The sequence below is a fragment of the Entelurus aequoreus genome, linkage group LG16, assembly GCF_033978785.1.
Source record: "Entelurus aequoreus isolate RoL-2023_Sb linkage group LG16, RoL_Eaeq_v1.1, whole genome shotgun sequence".
Lineage (NCBI taxonomy): Eukaryota > Metazoa > Chordata > Actinopteri > Syngnathiformes > Syngnathidae > Entelurus > Entelurus aequoreus.
The window spans coordinates 28,356,552-28,379,304 of NC_084746.1; the positions used below are offsets into that span (position 1 = coordinate 28,356,552).

Here is a 22,753-nt window from a genome sequence, read left to right on the forward strand (position 1 = left end):
TTTTATCCCACTTACACGCTGTAATAATTCCTCTAATGTTATTTCATCAAAATAGAGAGACTATTTTGGAGGGCAGTGTCGTATATACAGTCGTATTTGTGTTAATAGAACCCAGTTGTAGCTGGGATGCGTTGTCTTTAATCTCCTTTCTAATGAGTTCAATTTTCTTATTAAAGAAATTCATAAAATCATCTGCCGAGTGGGTGGAGCTACTGGGAGGAGTCCCTTGTTGGGTTAGCGATGCTACTGTACTAAACAGAAATTTAGGATCGTTTTTGTTGAGGCGGATGAGATTTGAGTAGTATTTAGCTTTAGCTAAGGTAAGCATGCGTTTATAAGTTATTAAACTATCACTCCATGCTTGATGGAAAACCTCAAGTTTAGTCGCGCGCCATTTGCGTTCCAGTTTTCTACATGATAATTTATGAGCTCTAATTTCTTCTGTAAACCATGGGGTGCGCCTTTTAGGGGCCCTTTTTTGCTTTAGCGGTGCTATACTATCAATAATTTCGCGCAGGGCATCGTCAAAGTTGTTAGTGAGGTTATCAATAGAGCCGACATAATTTGGGAATGGTGCCATTACCGAAGGCAGTAGGTCAGCAAGAGTCATCGTTGTGGCAGCATTAATGTTGCGGCCGCTATAGCAGTTATCATTATTATTAGCTTGTTGACAAAGAGTCAAAACTTCAAATTTTATAAGGTAATGATATATATTAGGCTGACCATATTGTGTCCAAAAAGAGGACACATATATGCGTGCCAAGGCGGGCAGCACGCCAAGGCCGGGACTAGGTGAAAATTTGCCAATGATACTCGAACTTGCTTCATAAGTAATATATTTATTTAAATAAAGCATTTTTTCTCCTATGTTGACAGTAGTGTTGGCGCTAGGAATTTTCAAAATGGGGTCCCAGGGACCCCATCAAATCATACAAATGGGGTCCCACAGTACATTTTTGGGGTACCACTTTTTTGTAAGCGTTTTGAAAACAAATGACAAATGTATGCATTATCCTGTTATATCTCACATTCTATGTTGTGTTTTGGAAAAAGGTTGTCACAAACGAGCTCTCGCCCTGCACAGCTGTTTTGTGCTTTGTAGAGTCGATATGGGCTTGTAGATCTTTATTTGCCACAGATATACACGTTCCTGCTTTGCACACAGTGCATTCTGCTTCCCATGTGTCACGGCCAGGACCAAAACACAAATACTTTTTCCGCAAATCATCCGTGAAGTTGCATTTACTTTTCGGCATTTCTTGTTTTCATGTCTGTCTCCACTCACTAGCTCTCTCGCTCTGTGTCTCTGCCCCTCCCTCACGAATGTTTCTGCATGCGCACCTTCACAGCTTGTTTTGTTTAACCCTTCTTAATTTAACCCTAGAGTCTAGGGTTGGCAACCTTTAGCACTCAAAGAGCCATTTTGACGAGTTTCACAAATGAAAGAAAACAATGGGAGCCTCAAAACTCTTTTGAAATGTAAAATGAAATAACACTGTATACAAAGCTTTTTATTGCTTTGTGCTATGTTTAAACCATGGGTCTTAGACACGCGCCCCGGCCCGCACTTTAATATGACAGTTTAAGTTGGTGCGGCCCGCGAGATTTACATGAATGGTGTTCAACAGCGTCATAGTTGCCAATCCTCCCACTTTTCCCGGGAGACACCCGAAATTTGGGCGTGATGGCACTGCCTTTAGCGCCCTCTACAGTCTGCTTAAACAGCTTACCTGCTCGGACACATGTTGAATGCATCTTCTGCTTGCACTCTAGTGTTGTGTCGTTCGCGAATGATTCGTTCGAAAGAACGAATCTTTTGAGTGAACGTACTGAACCGAATCACTTCATGAACTGATTCGTTCCTTTCTCAGTTCAGTTGAGCTCCGCCGCGACCATGCCGGTATGAGTGGAACTGGCGCATTCTGTGACTCACTGAACCCTCGACGTCGGCGAACGACGCAGCCAATGAGAGGGCGGGGGGAGGGACTGAGCGAACGATTCGTTCACCGCGGATTAACGACATGAATCACTCAGTGAACGACAACGCTCTCGCTCTCTGCTCTGCGGGGGCAGGGGGTAAAGTGTAGGGCAGGCTGTTTTAAGAAGATTTGAAATAAAAATAATAACTAATGTATGTACACATACATAGGCTATTATTTACACAGTTATTGTAACAAAAATAAATTTCTCCTTGGGGATCAATTCTGATTCATATTATTATTATTATTATTATTATTATTATTATTATTATTATTATTATTATTATTATTATTATTATTATTATCCATTCTACTGCAACTGTTGTTGTTGATGTTGTTTAGTAGCTATCATCATCATTATAATAATGCTGATTTGCAATTAAACTGTACTGCTGCTGCAGAAGTGATTCGGTTCACGTACTGAACTGCGGCCACAGTGTGGTACTGTGTCAGTCACTGATTCTAGTGATTCAGTACAATCAAAAGAACTGCAGAAGTGATTCGGTTCACGTACTGAACTGCGGCCACAGTGTGGTGCTGTGTCAGTCACTGATTCTAGTGATTCAGTACAGTCAAAAGAACTGCCGATCCCATGAAAACAGCTTCTCCCGCGAATGTCTGCACTGTACTGTACTACGTACTGTACTAAGGGGCGCCCCCTTAGTGTTGTGTCGTTCGCGAACGTGATTCAGGGAGGGGCGGTAGTGTTGTGTGGGCGCCCATTTGCCCCCCCCCACCCGGACACACCCGCAAAAGAGGACATGTCCGGGGAAAAGAGGACGTATGGTCAGCCTAATATATATATACATGCATAGGTACAGACATACATTTATATACAAATACATATATACTGTATATGTATATATATATATATATATATACACACTAGTGTTGTCCCGATACCAATATTTTGGTACCTGTACCGGTACCAAAATTATTTCGAAACCTTCCGGTACTTTTCTAAATAAAGGGGACCACAAAAAATTGCATTATTGGCTTTATTTTAACAAACTTTTAACAAAATGTTAACTTGTCAGAGGCGGTATACTAATGAATCATATTCATGAATATGATTCATTAGTATTGCGGTACTATACTAATACCGGTGTACCGTAAACACATACACAAATATACAGTATATACATATATATACATACATATACATATGTTTTGTTAATAGTGCTGTATGCGTGTGTGCATGTGTGTGTGTGTGTGCGTGTGTTTTTTTCTCTTCTTCTACTATTGTTTTGTTTTGCTTTATCTTGTAGCACTTTGTGTTTGCCATTTACCCGAGGATGGCGCCGACAGTGTTGTCAATCCTATTGGCGACTTATTTTGTAAACAGCTACTAGCGACAATTCTAATGACTTTTCCTGGTGATATTGGACTTGTTTGTGTCTTGGAGACTCTGAGGTGAAAGCAAGCAGCAGTCACCTGATGGCTGCTGCTGCGCCGATAGCTACATGCTAACTACTTCCACAACAAGCAGAAGAGAATGCTACTCTGGCAAAGTTGACTGATTCAATGTAGTAGCACAGTTCAGTTAAACATATGCCTTTGCTAAATGGACAGCCAGCGCATTGGAGGACACTAACACCTGTGAAGACCCAAGTCCTGCAAGAAGATGTCATTCATATCACCACAGTTGATCTGTCCAGCTACCTTGAAGAGGCACAATTACAGCAAGGATAAACCAACTGTGCTACACAAACAAGAGCATCAAGTTGCAACTACGGATGTAATGTGAATTTATTTGGCTTCCTGGAGAACGTTGGGGATGGGGTCACATTGTACCAAAAAAAGAGATCAGCACATTGTCACCTGAAAAAGGTAAACAAAGTTGTTTTTTAATTCAAAAACTGGTTAAACTCAAGAAGAATAAATGGTGCACTATATTAAGTTGTTTATGAGTGTGTTTACTAGATTATTGATTAGAGACTGTACCTTGTTTGCAAGATTATTGCAAAGTGCAAAGACTTTCAAATTGTGCACTTAATTTCTACTATACCAATTTTCACCAAGTTTTAGCAAATAAATGACTTGCAGTTCAATAAAACATTTAAAAATGTTCCTGTAAGACATTGTAACTACCAAATTGCATTTGCACCCAAATATTGGGGTATTTTATCAGCAAATGTTATTCATGCAAGCAAATAATAACTTGTGACACACACACACACACACACACACACACACACACACACACACACACACACACACACACACACACACACACACACACACACACACACACACACGCACACACACTTATATTCAATTGAATAGACTGCAAAGACAAGATATTTAATGTTCAAACTGAGAAACGTAATTTTTTTTGTGCAAATAATCATTAACTTAGAATTTAATGGCAGCAACACATTGCAAAAAAGTTGGCACATGGGCATTTTTACCACTGCGTCACATGGCCTTTCCTTTTAACAACACTCAGTACATTTTTGAAGCTTTTCAGGTGGAATTATTTCCCATTCTTGCTTGATGTACAGCTTAAGTTGTTCAACAGTCCGGGGTCTCCGTTGTGGTTTTTAGGCTTCATATTGCACCACACATTTTCAATGGGAGACAGGTCTGGACTACAGGCAAGCCAGTAGCCGCACTCTTTTACTATGAAGCCACGCTGTTGTAACACGTGGCTTTGCATTGTCTTGCTGAAATAAGAAGGGGCGTCCATGATAACGTTGCTTGGATGGCAACATATATTGCTCCAAAACCTGTATGTACCTTTCAGCATTAATGGTGCCTTCAAAGATGTGTAAGTTACCCATGCCTTGGGCACTAAAACACCCCCATACCATCACAGATGCTGGCTTTTTAACTTTTCGCCTATAACAATCTGGATGGTTCTTTTCCTCTTTGGTCCGGAGGACACAACGTCCACAGTTTCCAAAAACAAATTGAAATGTGGACTCGTCAGACCACAGAACACTTTCCACTTTGCATCAGTCCATCTTAGATGAGCTCGGGCCCAGCGAAGCCAGCAGCGTTTCTGGGTGTTGTTGATAAAGGGCTTTCGCTTTGCATAGTAGAGTTTTACCTTGCACTTACAGATGTAGCGACAAACTGTAGTTACTGACAGTGGTTTTCTGAAGTGTTCTTGAGCCCATGTGGTGATATCCTTTACACACTGATGTCGCTTTTTGATGCAGTACCGCCTAAAGGATTGAAGGTCTGTAATATCATCGCGTACGTGCAGTGATTTCTCCAGATTCTCTGAACCTTTTGATGATATTACGGACCGTATATCGTGAAATCCCGAAATGTTGTTGTTAAACTGTTCGACAATATGCTCAATTATTTGTTCACAAAGTGGTGACCCTCGCCCCACCCTTGTCTGTGAATGACTGAGCATTTAATGGAATCTGCTTTTATACCCAATCATGGCACCCACCTGTTCCCAATTAGCCTGTTCACCTGTGGGATGTTCCAAATAAGAGTTTGATGAGCATTCCTCAACTTTCTCAGTCTTTTTTGCCACTTCTGCCAGCTTTTTTGAAACATGTTGCAGTCATAAAATTCCAAATGAGCAGTCTATTCAATTGAATATAGGTTGAAAAGTATTTGCAAATCATTCTATTCTGTTTTTTTTTTTACGATTTACACAACGTACCAACTTCACTGGTTTTGGGGTTTGTATATATATAAATGATAATGATAAATGGGTTATACTTGTATAGCGCTTTTCTACCTTTAAGGTACTCAAAGCGCTTTGACAGTATTTCCACATTCATCCATTCACACACTGATGGCGGGAGCTGCCATGGAAGGCGCTAACCAGCAGCCATCAGGAGCAAGGGTGAAGTGTCTTGCCCAAGGACACAACGGATGTGACTAGGATGGTAGAAGGTGGGGAACCAGCAACCCTCTGATTGCTGGCATGGCCACTCTACCAACTTCGCCACGCCGTCCCCCATATATACTGTATATATATTTATATATATATATATATATATATATATATATATATATATATATATATATATATATATATATATATATATATATATATATGTATATATATATATATATATATATATATATATATATATATATATATATATATATATATATATATATATATATATATATATATATATATATATATGTATATATATATATATGTGTGGGAAAAAATCACAAGACTTTTTCATCTCTACATGCCTGTTTCATGAGGGTTTCCTCAATCATCAGGAGATTTTAATGGAAGCATTCACATACCATGGTTTATATAGGGCACAGAGCGGGTGGGTACAGGCAGGCGTAGGGGCGTGGTGATTGGCTCATGTGTTACCTAGGAGGTGTTTCCTTCTGTGACGGCATGCTGATACAATTTTGCTGCGCTTGTTGAGGGATGACAAGTCTGGACTGTATATAATAAACAGTTTCTCTTTTAAGCATAGGTTGCATCTTTTATTACCACTGTTGTAAGGTGTGCTGGATGCAAGAATTTGCCATGTTATCGAATATTCAACATTATTGTCTTTGAGATTCCAAATGTGTTTACTGAGTTCTGTAGTGTTCCGTCATGGAAAGAAAAAAAATGTAAAAAGAAAAAAAAATAAATTAAATTGTTATATGTATCCACTACAGTGATTATACTAAAGTTATTTTCCATTTAACTTCACCAGTTTTAGATTATTTTTATTTTTATTTTCACATTTGCCGTTCAAATACTGAGAAGAGACGGTGCGGTGATCAGCAGCCAGTTGAGGCACGTCACTGATTTGTGCCTCAACATGGATTGTGCACAATGACTCGGCTAACTGCTGAGCTGCTGTGCAGTGAGACTGTATTGCTATATGAATTATATCAGCTAACTAAACTATGGCATAGTTTAGTTAGCTGAGGTATATAATGTACAGTGTACAGTGTGGGACGGCATGGTGTAGTGGGTAGAGCAACCGTGCCAGAAACCTGAGGGTTGCAGGTTCGCTCCCCGCCTCTTACCATCCAAAAATCGCTGCCGTTGTGTCCTTGGGCGGGACACTTCACCCTTGCCCCCGGTGCCGCTCACACCGGTGAAATGAATGATGAATGAAGGTGGTGGTCGGAGGGGCCGTAGGCGCAAATTGCAGCCACGCTTCCGTCAGTCTACCCCAGGGCAGCTGTGGCTACGAAAGTAGCTTACCACCACCAGGTGTGAATGATTGATGGGTTCAGAAAAACATGTAAAGCGACTTTGGGTACTTAGAAAAGTGCTATATAAATCCCAGCTATTATTATTATTATTATTATTACAGTGTATTTTGTCAAAAACTGTATGTGTGTAACGTATTTCTTGTGCTGAGCATTCATAAATCTGCTGCAAAAGACGTACTGGTTGAGGCTCGCAGTAATCCGGCCTCCTGGTGGTAGAGGGCGGTAGTGATCCCAGAGATCATTCCTCGGCCGCAGAAGAAAAAAAAAAGTTTGCAAGCGATTGTTTATTTCCTCTCGCCTGGACTTTTATTAAAAACATGGAGGATTACATATGTAAAATAAAACAGTTTTCTAAACTGGACTTTCAATCGAAGCAGGAGGTAATAATTAAAGGTAGACCAACACCGGAGCTAAAAGGTTTGCTTTTGACTTCGGGACAGAAGACCCGTTCTTTTCAAACAGCGTGGTACACACGCAAAGGCTGTGCAGCAAGAAAGGTAAGACCATAATAATGTTTTTTTTATTAAATGTGCTTTTTTGTGTGCTACAGTTGTGTAAAGAATGCTGGTATGAGCTTTTAAACATAACCCGTTAACTGCTGCCAATCACATGGAAAACTAATGCATGTTTTGGAGCAAAATATTCAGAATAAAATTGATCTTAAATTGAAAATTATAAAAATTTGACCAGTTGTAAGCGGATTTGAACAAAAAAGACAACCGCTCCATTGTGTGTACACTGTGTTAGTAAAATATTGCTCAGAGACTCAGTATTTTTCCTTTCTTTCACGAGCCCTAATGACTTTTATGTATCCGGGCGGCTCCCTGCATCGGAGCATTAGGCTGAATGACTAGCCACCGCTGTGCGTGTCTGCCCCACGTGAAGTGTTGGAGATGGAGGAAGGATGGCACATAATTAAGCCTTTCAAAGCCTACTCGCCCCCCCAGCTAATATCTTTTTTGAATGATGATCCAGCATTTTCTCAGCTGTGTGGTGATAACCCAGCAAAGTGGCCCAGTGGATTAAACGTGTAAATTCCAAACACAAATTCCGTCGATGCACTTAATTGCAAATTGTATTGTTAAATGTGTCAACATTTGTTAAGCGGGGAGAATACAAAGAAATATATCTGATATGTCACAAACGCTTAGCTGCAGTTCATCTATATCTCCTGGTTTTGAAATCGAGGTTGTTTCCTCTATGCTACAGTCTGGTAATGGATGCCGAGCACGAGTTCCAAGTTTGAGAACACACATTACCCGGGACTTGGAATATTGTTTTCCGTGGCTGGAGTACATCCTTTTAAATGATATACATAATGAGTTTATAATATGCATCTGGACTACCTCCTCTCTACTTTGATGTCTTCCAAATGGCCCGGGTGTCATCAGCAAAACATGTAGGCACTTTCTCGCCCCATTGGCTCGCAAATGTATTTTAAATATCATTCCTTGTAACGCAATTATTTAAAACGCTGAACTAAACACTTACTAATGGAGGGAAAAAAAGCCGGCGACTTCGATAAATTCATTTCTCAAATGGTTGGACTCGCTGTTTCTTGTTTTTGTGAAGAAGCAGCAGATCTGGTGACAACAACAAAAAACATCAATAACACACCCCATGTTGACATATTAAATGTTTGGTTTCTTTACATTACCTTACCGCCACAAGCAGTAGAGCTTCATAGGTTTTCTGCTTTCTGGTCAGCCGCCTTCCTCTCCCAGGGTGCTAAATAATAGGCTGGACATTAGCCCTGATGAAAGAGAGCTACTTCATTTATGCAATCATACGCAAATAGTTCCCTCCAATTATGTGCCTCTTTAATGCTGTTTGGAGGACTGTTGCACACACTGATGCAGATAGAAATATAACGATGGTAAGTACAGTTATTCAAATATACTGTACATGATGATAAAACCTAATTAGAGCAATAGAAAATAGCAATTACTTTGCAGTTTAATCTGTTGTTAGTTTTAACACTGAATGAAAGTCCTGGTTTAGGATAAAATTGTGATGTTTTTAACATTCAAAAAGAGTGTAATAAAATTAGCGCGTAAAAAATGCCCCTGTGCCAACTTTTTTGCAATGTGTTGCTGCCATTAAATTCTAAGTTAATGATTATTTGCAAAAAAAAAATTAAGTTTCTCAGTTCGAACATTAAATGTCTTGTCTTTGCAGTCCATTCAATTGAATGTAAGTTGAAAAAGGATTTGCAAATCATTGTATTCTGTTTTTATTTATGAAATACGCAACGCGCCAACTTCACTGGTTTTAGATTTTGTATTAATCATAAAATATATTATATATAAATATTAAATAAGTAAAGCAATAAAAAGTCATGTTGCATTTTTTTTTTGACTAGGTGTGCAAAAAAACTATTTCAGATAGATAAGGGGCGCCGGAGGTTGGCTGAAAATCGAAATTTCCCCTCGTGGATGAATAAAGTATTTCTGATTTTTTATATTTCTGATAAATATTGGACTCATATAAGGGATTATGATACCATTTGTTATTTTTTATACCGATAAATCTGGTAACATCCGATAAAATAAAAAAAATTGAGATTCAGGCGAGATTACCGGTATTTTGTTGTAGGTGGGTTAGGGTAAAATTTTAAAAACTTTAAAGGATAACATCTGAAAAGTGTAGTAATCGCAAGGCTTCAACGTTAGACTTCCAGCTAACTACAAACCCCAAAACCAGTGAAGTTGGCACGTTGTGTAAATTGTAAATAAAAACAGAATACAATGATTTGCAAATCTTTTTCAACTTATATTCGAAGTCCACAGTTTCCAAAAACAATTTGAAATGTGGACTCGTCAACACATTTCCACTTTGCATCAGTCCATCTTAGATGAGCTCGGGCCCAGCAAAGCCAGCGGCGTTTCTGGGTGTTGTTGATAAATGGCTTTGGCTTTGCATAGTAGAGTTTTAACTTGCACTTACAGATGTAGCGACCAACTGTAGTTACTGACAGTGCTTTTCTAAAGTGTTCCTGAGCCCATGTGGATATATCCTTTACACCAGACCTGGGCATTCTGCGGCCCGCGGGCCGCATCCGGCCCTTTGTGCGTCCCTGTCCGGCCCGCGTGAGGCCAATTATGAATTACAAAATACATTTTAAAAAGTATCTATGTCGAGTGTGCAATACAACGGTGCTGCTTTTGTTTTGAAAATCGTTATTTGTATTACTTCCGTGTGGACGTATGCGTGTGCGTGATTGTGAGTGAATGTGAACAGCTGCAAGAACAAATTACAAAATAAAGTTGAAAAAACATCTATGTCGTGCGCGCAATACAACTGTGCTGCTTTTATTTTGAAAAGTATTATTTATGGGCGTATGTCCGTGTGTAACCTGCGAGTGAATGTGCACAGCGACAAGTGATGCACGGTTTACACCCGAGACGCTAAAAAGAGAAAAGTTGATGAAGAATGGCGTGTTTTCAACAAGACATGGACTGCAAAGCAACGTTCCCTCTAAGGTGCGTGCCTGCGCAATTGCGCACTGCTCAAGCGTCCGCTGCGCGCAGCAAATATATGCCGCGCACCAAATCAAATCCCATCTGAATTCTAAACAAAATAAACATATTTATTCTATGCAATTTTGCAATGCAACTTTGAGTGACAGTGACAACAAGCGGCCCTAACGGTGTTCGTCAACACCGTTCAATTGAACACCGTTCAATTATTGTAACGTCTATCGAGATGCTTCGAGGACAGGAATTATATCGATTACTTTATTGAGCAAAACTGTTTATATTCGGCCATAACCACACCAAAAACATGAGTTTTCACACTTCTATCTCGAAAAACTAGTCATTTTCTGCCGTACAAACCAGGCCAAAACCAACTTGTCATCTGTCACCAACACGCATAGCACTAAACCACTGGTGCGTTTATGGCCACACAAAAAGTCTGACAACTCAAACACCACACAAAGTTACACTATGACTCCTCAGTCATACGTGTGCTTATTTTACTGTCATTTATTATTAATGTTAATTTATTTATATTAGTCATGGAATGCTGTTACACACACTATGTTGAAGTATTACTATTATTAGTAATTATTATTATTATTATTATTTATCTTACGGTATATATCAAAAATAATATTGAGCAAAATTTAATTGAAATATTGTCGATGTGGCCCTCCAGCAGTGCTCGGGTTGCTCATGCGGCCCCCGGTAAAAATTAATTGCCCACCCCTGCTTTACACACTGATGTCGCTTTTTGAGTACCGCCTGAGGGATCGAAGGTCACGGGCCTTGCCGCTTACGTGCTGTGATTTCTCCAGATTCTCTGAACCTTTTGATGATATTACGGACCGTAGATGGTGAAATCCCTAAATTATTTGCAATGGCTTGATGATAAATATTGTTCTTAAACTGTTGGACAATTTGCTCACGCATTTGTTGACAAAGTGGTGACCCTCGCCCCATCGTTGTTTGGGAATGACTGAGCATTTCATGGAAACTGCTTTTATACCCAATCATGGCACCCACCTGTTCCCAATTAGCCAGTTAACCTGTGAGATGTTCCAAATAAGTGTTTGATGAGCATTCCTCAACTCTCTCAGTCTTTTTTGCCACTTGTGCCATCTTTTTTGAAACATGTTGCAGGCATCAAATTCCAAATGAGCTAATATTTGCAAAAAACAACAAAGTTTTCCAGTTCGAAAGTTAAGTATCTTGTCTTTGCAGTCTATTCAATTGAATATAATTTGAAAATTATTTGCAAATCATTATATTCTGTTTTTATTTACGATTTACACAATGTGCCAACTTCACTGGTTTTGAGTTTTGTACAATAACGCTCCAAATTCAATATAATGAGACACGTCACACAGAGTTTCCTGATATGTAGCTGATCATGGCGGCCCGCCACGGCAAAATAAAAGATGGAAAACCCTAAAAATGAGGGTGTTTTATGTAACAAAACACATTTTTGTAATATATTGTATGAATGGATACATATACAGTCGTGGTCAAAAGTTTACATACACTTTCTCCTCCAAACATATTGCTGGATATTGTGGCCAAACAGCTCACTTTTTGTTTAATCTGACATCACATGGACAAAGGTGGACAAAGATAAAACCTTCTGGAGGAAAGTTCTGTGGTCAGATGCAACAAAAATTTTGCTGTTGGCCACAATATCCAGCAATATGTTTGGAAGAGAAAAGGTGAGGCCTTTAATCCCATCACACCATTCCTACCGTCAAGCATGATGGTGGTAGTATTATGCTCTGGGCCTGTTTTGCTGCCAATGGAACTGGTGCTTTACAGAGAGTAAATGGGACAATGAAAAAGGAGGATTACCTCCAAATTCTGCAGGACAACCTAAAATCATCAGCACGGAGGTTGGGTCTTGGGCGCAGTTGGGTGTTCCAACAGGACAATGACCCCAAACACACGTCAAAAAAGTGTTAAAGGAATGGCTAAATCAGGTTAGAATTCAGGTTTTAGAATTGCCTTCCCAAAGTCCTGACTTAAACGTGTGGACAATGCTGAAGAAACAAGTCCATGTCAGAAAAACAACAAATTTAGCTGAACTGCGCCAATTTTGTCAAGAGGAGTGGTCAAAAATTCAACCAGAAGCTTGTGGATGGCTACCAAAAGCGCCTTATTGCAGTGAAACTTGCCAAGGGACATGTAACCAAATATTAACATTGCTGTATGTATACTTTTGACCCAGCAGATTTGGTCACATTTTCAGTAGACCCATAATAAATTCATAAAAGAACCAAACTTCATGAATGTTTTTTGTGACCAACAAGTATGTGCTCCAATCACTCTATTACAAAAAAATAAGAGTTGTAGAAATGATTGGAAACTCAAGACAGCCATGACATTATGTTCAAGTGTATGTAAACTTTTGACCACGACTGTAGCCTATTATTTGCGCACTATTGACTAGTGATGCACTAAAAATTCAGTCACTAAAAAAAGACACAGGGTGTTGGAATGACATACTATACGCAAGACACACGTGATTGTCTGGAGCGGAGGTAGCATATCTGCCGCCTGCAATGTGGACGTACTTTAATGGATACAAAGTGCAGCTGGAGCAGCGGCGCGAAACAAGTGTGAATTCAGCCTCACTGCAGCTCTCGCTGTTCGTCGCGTACATGAAGCGACAGAAGTAAATAGATAGACAGTAATTTTTTGATTCTTTCAGGAGAGTTCCCTCAGGAAAATTTAAAGAGTCTCTAAACACGAGTAGAGTCTACAATAACACCAGAAAAAGATGTTAGATTTGTCGCTAGTTGTTTTTGAATAAAGAAAAAGTCACTGAAAGGATTGGAGAAGTCTCTAGAAACTTGAACAAATCTCAACAAAGTACACTGTACAATAAGCAGCAACAATTGAAATGTATAGCATACCAATTTAATAGAAGAAAAATATACACTACCGTTCAAAAGTTTGGGGTCACCCAAACAATTTTGTGGAATAGCCTTCATTTCTAAGAACAAGAATAGACTGTCGAGTTTCAGATGAAAGTTCTCTTTTTCTGGCCATTTTGAGCGTTTAATTGACCCCACAAATGTGATGCTCCAGAAACTCAATCTGCTCAAAGGAAGGTCAGTTTTGTAGCTTCTGTAACGAGCTAAACTGTTTTCAGATGTGTGAACATGATTGCACAAGGGTTTTCTAATCATCAATTAGCCTTCTGAGCCAATGAGCAAACACATTGTACCATTAGAACACTGGAGTGATAGTTGCTGGAAATGGGCCTCTATACACCTATGTAGATATTGCACCAAAAACCAGACATTTGCAGCTAGAATAGTCATTTACCACATTAGCAATGTCCATCCATCCATCCATTTTCTACCGCTTATTCCCTTCGGGGTCGCGGGGGGCGCTGGAGCCTATCTCAGCTACAATCGGGCGGGAGGCGGGGTACACCCTGGACAAGTCGCCACCTCATCACAGCATTAGCAATGTATAGAGTGTATTTCTTTAAAGTTAAGACTACTTTAAAGTTATCTTCATTGAAAAGTACAGTGCTTTTCCTTCAAAAATAAGGACATTTCAATGTGACCCCAAACTTTTGAACGGTAGTGTATGTTAATAGTAAATCATATTTACACAGCTTTGTTTTTAAATGTATGTATAAAATTGTTTTAGTCTTTTTAAATAAAATATATGCACCATTGCCGATTTTGCAAAATATATGACGGCTTCATATTGACCACGACCCTAGCCACACCCCCACCACCACATATATTGGCAATTTGGGGGAAACCCTGTCACAAAGGTAAGACTGGAGTAGTGCGCTTACGTCACATTTACTTTTTTCTTTCCATTACATTGGATTTTTAAAGTAGTGGTTATGTATGTAACAATTACTGGTATTCATAATAAACCGCGGTAAAACTTAACTGAAGTGTTAACATTCCCCTTTCAAATTAAATGATCGTAAAACAGTGGTTGATAACCGCACTTACTCATTGTAAATTATTGTATTTATTTACTCATTTATTTATTCACTGTTGTGTTACAAATACAGAACATGCACATGGGATAAAACTGTTATGATATGAAAAGGGGTAAGATTAAATAAGGTCTGCTTCTTCCTACTCCTTTTTCGACATACTGCAATGAAACAACTGTAAATATGTGATGTATTACATTGCAATCGTGTGAATGTTGGAAATACTTGGAATGGACTCACACTCACGGACGGGTAAACATTTTTATATCGTAATATCGTAACGTTACATCCCTAGTTGGGAATCTTTGGGCAAATCACGATTCAATTATGATTACGATCCATGGTCTACGATTTGATTATAAATCGATTTATACCTCTCTAATTATTACTTTGTATAGTGTTAATATATTGTATATTATAGTGTGTTATATTTAATTATTGATAATATGTATAAAAGGCTCATCCTCGTCATTTCCGTTTTTCTTTTCGAATGTTAGTGTGCACAGCATATGTCTACACTTATGTTAGGGATGTCACACATTTCTTATCATGGTCTTTGTGACCAAAATGATTGTGGTAATCATTATTATCGCGGTATTTTTATATGTGCTCAAAATGTTCAAAAACACTGAAAAATATTAACCAAGTTTTATATTTAAAAAAACACAAACAACACATTCAAAATGTAGACAAGAACACTGTGTTTCTTGTACCTTAAGTACAAGTTGAATGTGCATATGAAAGCAACAGAAACAATATCATAATCCCTTGTATCAGCCCAATATTTATCAGAAATATAAAAAATCAGAAATACTTTATTAATCCACGAGGGGAAATTCCGATTTTCAGCCAACCTCCCGCGCCCCTTGTCTATCTGAATATTTTTTTGCACCCATAGTTAAAAAAAATATGCGAGGAGCGTTTGCAACATGACTTTCATCACATTTGTTTTTTTTTTAATTGCTCTGATTGTTTAATATATATATATCATATATTTTATGTGTAATATATTGAACTTATTTTTACACTTCTATGGCTGGTAAAAATGGTAATTAAAAATAATGTTTTCACAAAAATAGTTTACTATAAAACCATAGATAAGCTTTATAAGTCAAGTTAATTATTTTTCCCATCCTCCACCCATTTTCTATATCTTATCCTCAATAGCACGGATGTCAAACTCGTTTTCATTGAGGGCCACATCGCAGTTATGACTGCCTTCAGAGGGCCGCTTGTAACAGTGAATAATGTACAGTATGAATTTGCCTCTGGATTTCATTATTAATTATATAAATTGTGTTAAGTAGACTGTCGATTTCATAGTAAAAACTTTATATTTACAAAATTTTACTTTGAAATATAGTTGTTTTTTTGTTTTTTAAACATTTTACGGTAAATGGAAAAACATTACCACTGCTTTTTGGTGGGGGGTTTACGGAAAAGCAGAATTTTGGTGTTAAATTTACATTGGTTTTTACAACTTTATATTGTTAATGGAAAACAGTACAAGTTTTTTTTTTATTCTGGCAACTTAGCTACCAGTTTTTTCTACCGTAAAAACAAATGTACCGTCTTTCCATTTACAGTAATACACAGTTTAAAAACAACAACCGTAGATTTTACAGTCAAAAACTGGCAGTTCAGTCAACAGAATTACACAAAAAACAGTAATAGTTTTATTCAATTTACAGCAATAAGCTGTAACGAACGTAACATTTATTGTCATTTAAAAAAATTTGATGGGTAGTTAGTTTGCTGTAAAGTTAAGTATTTTTATTTAGACAAAAACATGTTTGGAAATTATGGTAATTTACTGTAATATTTGTTGCAATATTGGATATCATTAAAGTTTAAAAGGTGTGCAATTTCCAACAATACATATATTTTTTCTGTCAAAATGAAAAAAACAAAAGTACTTTATTGACACACAACATTTCCAGGTGTTTGCGGGCCAGAATAAAATTATGTCGCGGACCAGATCTCTGGCCCCCAGGCCTTGAGTATGGCATCTGTGCTCAATAGGGTCACGGGTGAGCTGGAACTGTCACGCCAATTTTCTTCCCATTACAAAAACCTTTCTACCCCCCCCCCCCATTTACTTCCGGGGTCATTTCCGCTTACGTCATTTCCTCTTACGTCTTTGACAGCAATCGATAGCACTTCGTTTGACTCTTTTTTATAATACAGCGTTAACAAAACGTCTGTATTAATCGGACAAGTATTAATCTGACAAATTAATTTGAGGATATTCCTGACTGCACATTTGACTCATGGACATATGCGGAAATTAATAACAGTGTACAATAAGTTAATTAATTATCAATCAACATTATTAAACTTTATTAAAACTAAATGTATTCGTTAAATTCAGTTTTTTTTTAGTTCTCTGTGTAAGTGAGCTAAATTAAAATGACATTTATGTGCACATATGTACCTCAGTGAAGTCAGATGACCCGTGGTCAGACAAACGACAATATTTAGAATAAGAACATAATAATAAAGAAAAACCTTGGGTATTTCTTCAAGACTTTAAAATGAGGCAAAAAACTGCAATGTAAAATGTTTTTTTATTGTTTACATATGTTTTGTTCCAAACATTGCGCGAGCTGCACCTAAAGAATGGGGAACACAGATAAAGGACAAAGCGTCAATTATAATCACAAGTGGTGGTCACCTCAGAAGTAGACATGTTATAGTGAAAAGCTCTTAAACCACATCAAGGTACAAACCAATAAAGGTTATTAGATTATTATTTTTGAACCAGTTATTTTTCCCCCAGCTTACATATTTCTCCAATCATTTTTTTTTATGGAGCAACATAGGTATGATACAATTTATTCACTTTTGTGTCATGGCATACCAGTACTGTATTCAGTTCATCTTTGATGACGCAGTCGATGGCCTGGACTGAGTTTCTGGATACCCTAAACACTGGCTGAAGAATGCCCTGCAATAGGCCACTCGCCTTGTCTGTCCAATAACAGAACCTCTGGCCATGCCTTTGGGGAAATTGAAGACAAGCTCTTCAGATTACAGTTACTAATCCATCCATCCTTCCATCCATTTTCTACCGCTTGTCCCTTTTTGGGGTCGCGGGGGGTCGCTGTAGCCTATCTCAGCTGCATTCGGGCGGAAGGCAGGGTACACCCTGGACAAGTCGCCACCTCATCGCAGGCAGTTACTAATCATGATAAACAATACATCAGATATTTCAAGAAGTTGTCCTACCCTTCAATGCCAAAGCGCTCCATTAGAAGGACACACCACCAATGCCGGATTGACTGCATGTCCAGCTAGAGCAGATATAACAATGAGTCCATTATTTTTACCTCTCAGAGCCGCTTATTTTGAAATCTTTTAAATATCTAAATACTTACCACACTGTAGTGAAAAGTAGTGTCCGTACAGAGCCAGAGGGAGTACTAAAAATAGGAAATAGTAATTTTTCTGAGCACATGTAATAATTGTGTAATGAAAAAAATATTTCTCTACTTTGTAATAATCTACTAAATTGATGAAAAGAGCCGTCAACATCAATACTGGAAATGTGGTAAATAGGAATATCTCTGGAAGCAATAATTGCAACCAAATATTTTTGTAATTTGATACTGTGTTTCACATCATTGTGGGGGAAGTTTAACCTACTCTTCTTCTTTAAAAATGCTCAATTTACCATGAGCATGAAAACACCACAGTCATTCCCCGAGGTCTGGCGTGGGATCTCCTGGTAATACACATTAGCACGACGAAAATGTATACAGCCTTTGGGTTTACTACAAGACATTTATATTTTATAGAGTAAACCTATTACCTGCACGTCTTTTCCAGTGAGCTCACTCCAGCTTCCTGGGACGATGTGCTGGGCAATGCTCCTGCAGTAAAAAAGCCAAATGTGAATAAAATAAAATGCAATAAGCCACTTGGCATATTAAAACATGAAGACAAATTGTAAATAAACAAGTGAAAATTCTATTAGAACACTGCCAAAGCATGAACAAAATCACGTTTCACCAGTACTGGTCCATGACTCTGTGGTTGGGGACCCCTGTTGCACACCACTGGAACATGGCTAGAATGGGAACATAGCCGAAAGAAGAACATGTCTAAAACATGAGCATAGCGGGGAAGGGAAAGATGACTAGAACAGAACCATAGCCAAAACCAGAACATGGCTGGAACAAAAAGTGGCCAAAATGGAACTGTGGCCAGGATTATTATAAAGGGACCTAAAGATGGCTCTGTACACCTCATCACCAAAACCAGATGGCCAAAGGGCAAACTGAGAGTCCAGCAAGAGAATTTCTCTCTTTGCCGGCCTCAACACCTATAATGGTCAATGCAGAAAGAGGCATAAATAATTAAAGCTGCAGCTAACGATTATTTTTCTATCGATTAATCTATAGATTATTTTTTCGATTAATCGGTTAATTATATATATATTTTTTCGATTAATCTATAGATTATTTTTCCTTTTACCGATAATTTTTTTTATTCAAAATGAAGATGAAAAAATAAATGTAGGCCAGTTTTTTCAAAAGGCATGGCTTTTATTTACAAAAAAAAAGAAGTATGGCCACTCAGTCAACATTGACAACAACATGACTAAATATTCTGTAACAATGTAAACATTTAAAACTTTTAACCTTTAACAAAATTAAAAGTAGCTTATTTGCTTTTTAATGTGCAAATATAAAAGTCAACATCCAGTGCAAATCTTAATATTCTGCAATAGTATAAGCATTTCAAAAGTAAAAGTATTGCTTATTTGCTAAAATGTGCAAAAATAAAGATATACATCCAATACAAAAAAGTGCCAATCTAAATATTCTGGAGCACTGTAAACATTAAGTATTGCTTTTAAAATGTGCAAAATAAACATCCAGTCCAACACAGTACACAATAACCAATTCTACTCATTCCAGTGAGTGACTAACAGTTGTAATGAAGAAAGGTTAGCATGTCTACATGCTCTGGTTCTTTTCTTGTTTACAATATTCCCAGCAGCTGAAAATAGGCGCTCAAAAGGGGTCGATGTGGCTGGAACTGAGAGGTAATTAGCCTTCACCTCAAGCCAGGACTGCGAGTGAGCTGAGCTGCAGTTTAAGTTTCTAGAAGGTCAACGGGCTCATAGTGATGTTACTAGTAGTTGACTGGGAGGTGTTTATTATCATTTGGGGAGAGTCCGCTGCCTGATGCTCACCTGCTAAACACCTATCTGCTCCACGCTGAAGCGCTGACTACATGCGCTCTGAATACGCACTGCTGATTGGCTGGTAACGCTCTGAATACGCACTGCTGATTGGCTGATAATGCTTCGTGTGTACCAATCAGATGGTTGTGTGGGTGGGACAATGCTGCGTGCTGAGACAGAGGCAGAATGAGCAAAGCAGCTTGTTAAGACTTTAGCAGCTAAAGTAAGGTTTAGCTTAGAAACTCGTTCGGTACACCTCCGTACCGAACCGAAAGCCCCGTACCGAAACGGTTCAATACAAAACACGTATCGTTACACCCCTAGCAGATACAAATGACACATTCATGTTTTTGTGTAATGATGACAACGTATGCTCACGCGGACGATTGATTAGTTGATGGTTTTCTTTTCAAATGTTTGTTCATAGCCGTTGTGCTGCTATTATAGGCCATTTACGCTTGACACAGTGTGCATACAACAACATTATTAGGCTGTGTATTGAAATACTTTCACACTTTTGACGACTTTTAGCGTGATTTTTCCCCCTCGCTCGCACCGCTCGCATCGTCTGCTTTGATCGTCTGCTTTGCGCTTCGCCATGACGGTAGCGTGACGTAAATATGCGACGCGTCGACGCACAAAAACGGCGTCGACGTATTTACGTAACCGATGACGTCGACTACGTCGACGCGTCGTTTCAGCCTTATAAATAATGTAATTGCACAAGGATTATAAGATATCTCCAGTATTTTTCTTTTCAACACTTACACAGAGAAGGTAATGCTCTGGCCCGTTGTGCTTGCTCCACGCTGGGAAGAGGAGTGCATCCTTTAGATGTGCATCCCTCTGTAGTAAACATTTATGAATATTTTAGAAATACATTTCAGATTAGTGTAGCTATTATCATTCAAATTTCATTGTAATCACTGGAAGGCTTGACATTGGATCGACGTCTTTGTGCTTCCACGTTGGTACAATATACATGTTGGCAATGAAGACATCTTTGCCCTGGAACAGTTTTGAATCCAAAAACATGAGGATATGTGAGATTTTATATTAACCATTGAATCAGATTTTTTAATGACCAAAAGCAGCCTCTGTTGTGCAGCTCTAAGAAATCATACATGTCTCTGAGCAGCTTCCTGAACCAGCTGGAGGCAAGCATTTCCAATCTGTCATCACATTACAGATGTAACAAAGTTATACATATTCATGGAATAAGCAGTCAAGTGAAACAAACATAACAGTTACAGTACTGACCGTGGAGTCCATGTCTCTGGACAACCCGAGAGACCAAAACTCTTCTCGGGTTAAACACACCCCTCCCTCTTTAACGATCAGCTCCATAGCTGGACGATCGCAGGCCAAAACATACTCGAGCTGTTCATGAGAAAATTTTACATTACTCGACTTGAAGATAACCTTGGCCACTTCACAAAGCAATACATGTATATATTTTTAATCATATACTGGCTCCAATGTCAAAATTTTACTCAATTTGAAACCTGCTCACCAGTTGTTTCTGGTCGGGGTGCAGCTCCTTTTTCCAGGGTGATGTGGGGCCAGCATATGTATGGTCCGTGAAACAATGACACTGGACATGTGTCAATCATACAAATAGTTAGAAAGCTACATGTATGGACACATAAACACTTTTTTTCTGAAAAAGTACCTCAGTTTCTTCCCCCGATGATGAAGTCAGCATTTCAGCATCTCTTGGAAGCACAGGGGCTGAAGGGGAATCCTTTGGCCAGCCAGGGTGAGTCCCTAAATGAGAGAGGAGGCATATTATGATACAGGGGAGGGATATTAAGATCTCTGAACAAAAATGCCTGTAAACAGCATTCAGTTTGACATACTCGGGCGCAGAGGTTTCAGTGATGCATACGGGGTCATCATATGCTTGGGCTTTCCATCCAGGGTCTCCAGCCTAACCATATTGTTTGGAAGAACCTCCGTAACTCTGTAACATCAAGGGAATGAGTTCTGGCTTGGTCATCACCAATATGACAATCATGAAACATTTTACCAGTAACGTTGTGGTTAGAATTCAATATTGCATTCAAGCATGTGAGTACATTCAGACTGAATTACAATCCTAGAGTACAATAGTCAAAGACCACCATTTAGTTACCTCTTTCTTGAATTCAGTGCCCTGGTCAGTGAGGATAACTTCAGGCAAACCATGAGTAAAGAAAATGTCCCTCAAGGCCTGTGGGGCACCACAGAAATTATATTAGTACAACTAATAATTACAATAGAATTGTATATATATATATATATATATATATATATAAATTATGCACTTTAGTGGCTTTTTCCCTTTCTGATTATGGCCATGGGTAAGTGAAACACCAAAATATAAAGAATACCTCCTTCACATTGGCTGCTGTCTTTTTTGGGAATGTTCTTGCTTCAACCCACTTGGTGAAATAATCGGTCAAAGTGAGACAATATCTGTTCCCCTTAGACAACTTTTTCACAGGTCCAAAGAGGTCCACACTAGAGCATGAATTCCAGTTCTCGGTTTAGCAAATATTTGAATGTAGACTGAGTTTTTGTATAGTTGTGCGTGAAAAGGTGAGGGATGTGTGAATAAAGCCACTCACCAACCATGTACCAAGGTGATACGACCTTGATGAGCTTCAGCTCAGGCGCCTCGGTCTTTAATTTTTCAAAGCGCTGGCAGTCAGGACATGTGCGCACCTAAAAGCAGTAATAAAGGGAAACATATTGTAGATATGATTTGATTCCACAACACTTTGCGACCTACTACTAACTACTAACCTGAGTGTTTCAACTAAAAATAAAAATTAAAAGCAAATATCTTCCTTCTAGGAGCTTGCTTACCCAATACAATGTGTCCTTTGTGATGGACCGCCAATAAAACCGGGGAGCGATCTTCGCTTGCATCCTCCGTGGTCCAAAATGGCCTGCATGGGCTTCGGTTAACACAGCCACTTTCTCCTCCTCTGTCCAAATGACCCTT

At 38.6% G+C, this 22,753-nt stretch overlaps 2 long non-coding RNA genes across 2 annotated transcripts; both read right to left on the minus strand.

Annotated features, from left to right (window-relative positions):
• Positions 1–17,634: 17,634 nt before the first annotated feature.
• Positions 17,635–18,300, minus strand: LOC133631321 (uncharacterized). Its single transcript, XR_009821438.1, has 3 exons — positions 18,247–18,300; positions 17,951–17,995; positions 17,635–17,866 (listed from the first exon to the last, which is right to left on the minus strand). It is a non-coding gene; the product is annotated as an uncharacterized LOC133631321 (long non-coding RNA).
• Positions 18,301–21,451: 3,151 nt separating this feature from the next.
• LOC133631322 (uncharacterized) lies at positions 21,452–22,224 on the minus strand. The gene is made up of 4 exons (XR_009821439.1): positions 22,071–22,224; positions 21,899–21,976; positions 21,624–21,727; positions 21,452–21,531 (listed from the first exon to the last, which is right to left on the minus strand). It is a non-coding gene; the product is annotated as an uncharacterized LOC133631322 (long non-coding RNA).
• Positions 22,225–22,753: the final 529 nt, after the last annotated feature.